The 3,322-nt window shown below is 34.7% G+C and overlaps 1 pseudogene; it reads left to right on the forward strand.

Moving 5' to 3' along the window:
- The first annotated feature begins 954 nt into the window (after positions 1–954).
- LOC149124499 (U2 spliceosomal RNA) lies at positions 955–1,033 on the forward strand (annotated as a pseudogene).
- Positions 1,034–3,322: the final 2,289 nt, after the last annotated feature.

Consider the following 3,322-nt stretch of genomic DNA (forward strand, 5'->3'; position numbering starts at 1 on the left):
TAATGTACCATTCATTTAAAATATATTTAAATATTTTATTGTCTAATTATTCCTTACGTATCTTCAAGCCATGAAAGCCGTTTAATTTGCCACTTGATTAATTTTCCCAAGGTCATAAACAGTCAGTATTGAGCATCTGCAAATATAATCTATGACACCTGATTCTCTCTCTAGAATTTAATGCCATACCACACTTTTTTTTTTTTTTTTTTTTTTTTTTTTTTACAGGCAGAGTGGACAGTGAGAGAAAGAGACAGAGAGAAAGGTCTTCCTTTGCCGTTGGTTCACCCTTCAATGGCCGCCGCGGCCGGCGCGCTGCGGCCAGCGCACCGCACTGATCCGATGGCAGGAGCCAGGAGCCAGGTGCTTTTCCTGGTCTCCCATGGGGTGCAGGGCCCAAGCACCTGGGCCATCCTCCACTGCACTCCCTGGCCACAGCAGAGAGCTGGCCTGGAAGAGGGGCAACCGGGACAGAATCCGGCGCCCCAACCGGGACTAGAACCCGGTGTGCCGGCGCCGCTAGGCGGAGGATTAGCCTAGTGAGCCGCGGCGCCGGCCACCATACCACACTTTTAAAGAAACAGATTTGTGTTCCAGATAAAGCTCATATTATTTAAATTCTATCTACTAGTAAAAATAGAACATAATAAGTGGTCTTCTAAAAAGAGATTAGATATATTCAAACTGATAAAATTCAAAAAAATAGAGTTTTCTTAAGGGGAAAATACACTATATTGCAAGGTAAAGTTATTTAAAAATTAAACATCTTGTGATTCTCTGCAGTTTGAAAGATTATTTGGTGATATACTTCATATAAAGATAAAAAACAACATGATTAATTTTATTTTTTCTGATCATTGTAGGATACACATGAAAATGCATATGATATCACAAAGAGGCAAGCTATCTAATGAACCACCTTCTATACTTTGCTTTATAGTAATTATAATAAAAATCACTTCTCGGCCTTTTGGCTAAGATCAAGTGTAGTAATTATAATAAAAGTAATGATACAAAAAGTAATGAAACAAAAAGAGTAAAAATAATGTAAAAGAAAGATTTGAAATAATGATATTAACCAAAAAAAAAAAAAACACATTAGAACCTGAATGTAGGTTTTGGACATAATGATGCTGTCAGCGAAACTTTGAAACTCATGATTAGATAAAAGAAAAAATATATTTTAAAAGCTTATTCACACATTAATTCTACCATTCATCCAAAACATCAGTACCTGGTATCACTTAATGCCTATTTTCTCATTATCTATTAAGCTTAATCTAGTCCATGGTCCATCTTCATTATTCCTTTGGACTTTTTTTTATCAAAGTCAACATTCACTTCCAAGTTGCCAAATCCAAAGATAAACTGTAATTTTTCATCTTACATGATATATTAGCAAAATGTGACCATATTATTTTTCCTAAAATTGTCCTCTTTTCTACATCATTATACACACTTGCCTTTTCTCCTGTTATTGTCTGTTTGTAAATATCCAAATGTATTTTATGCATTTCCTTTCCAACTCTCCAATGTCAACATTCAAGTTCAACAATGTCTTTTTTTTCCAGAAGCTCATCCTTTTACTCCACATCACCTTCTCTCTCAGTGGACCTAAAAACTACTTATACATTCATGAACCTGAAATTCACAAATCTGTACTCATCATGGCCAAAGACTTACACATATATCCTAGAATTGCCTCCACCTGGATGTCAAATAAGCCACCTTCCCAACAACAACAAAAAACACTTGCTATTAAGTTGCGCTGTTCCAGTTTTTTAAAGCTATCCTAGGTATTTGTCCTTCCCTGTCCCATATTTAATTGATCAGCCAATTCAAAGACACAAACTTTCAAATACAATCTGAAGCTGACCATGTTGGCTATAGACTCCCAGCCCAAGTCACCATTATTTCTCATCTATATTTTTCTGTATCTAGGCTTTCTACTTTGTTCTCCTATAGTTTACTGCCTTTTAAAATATTATTACTCCCTTAAGTAACACCTGCTGAAATCTTACAAGAAAAAAAATTTAACAAAACACAGGCTTTGAACAGACAGTTCCTGGAAACCACTTGAATCTCCTTCTCTAACACCTTCATTTATACTCTACTGTAGCCCTGTCTCTGTGGTAAAATAGGTCTATTTCATGCAATGATTACCTTATCTCTTAAAACATGGCCTGACACACAGCAGGTACTCAATAAATGTATTTCAATGAGCTAATGAGTTAACCAACAAACGGAAGTGCCACTGCCAACCTCATTATGCTGTCCATCATCAGATACTGGTTTCTGAGTGTGCAGAAGATTGTTCAACATTTACGCTAGTGAGGATGCTGATGTACATTCTCAATAAGACTAAAAAATATTGCATCGCTTGTTTCTGTTTGTAAAATATACATTGATTAACCCCCCCAAAAGTTAATTCAATACTGGTATAAATAAATGGTTGAATAAACATATGATTGGAAGAAAAGGAGTTCTTAGCACAATAGCCCATTAAATACATGCAGAAGAACTGAAGGAGATAGATGATCACCAGTAGAAAACTTGAGCAATACTTGCTATAGGAAGGAAACATTTGCAGATCCATACTGAGAGTAGTAGGAGAAAGCTAAGAAGAGACAAAATGATTATGTGATTTTTAATGTATATTCCTCAGAACATTAATAAACTAAAAGTAAACACTAATTTTATAGTAGGAAAACCTGGTAGATACTATCTCAATATAATGTCCAAATTTAATTTCACAACTAAAACATCATGTCGATACAGCCTCATACAGGATGTACTGAGACATATATCCTCATATAGGATATATGCTGTTTGTGAAATTCTCTCCTCAGGAACATATTATGAATGTTATCATTTAAAAATTATGCAAACCCAAATTAAATAGGATTTTACATACTCTCTAAATTCCTTTTTCAGAAGTGTCAAGATTGTTAGACCAAGCAAAATCTAAGGAGCTGTTACCTATTGGAGTAAACTGGATAGGCATCTGTAACAGATAAAGAATAGAAGCAAAAAAACTGATGAAATTCAAGTACAGTCTCTAGTCAATTAACAGAACTACACTCAAGAAAATGTAATATTGATGCCGGTCCTATAGTTACAAGTAAGGTTTTAACATTAAGGGAAATTTTGTAAAAATGTATGACAACTCTTTATATTATTTTTGCTACTCTTCTGTATCTCTAAAATTTCACTGATATAAAAATTTATTTTTTTAACTTTTATTTAATGAATATAAATTTCCAAAGTACAGCTTAGGGATTACAATGGCTTCCCCCCCATAACATCCCTCCCACCCGCAACT

Source organism: Oryctolagus cuniculus, chromosome 9 (assembly GCF_051225735.1).
Source record: "Oryctolagus cuniculus isolate XC-2025 breed Fujian yellow rabbit chromosome 9, ASM5122573v1, whole genome shotgun sequence".
Taxonomy (NCBI): Eukaryota; Metazoa; Chordata; class Mammalia; order Lagomorpha; family Leporidae; genus Oryctolagus; species Oryctolagus cuniculus.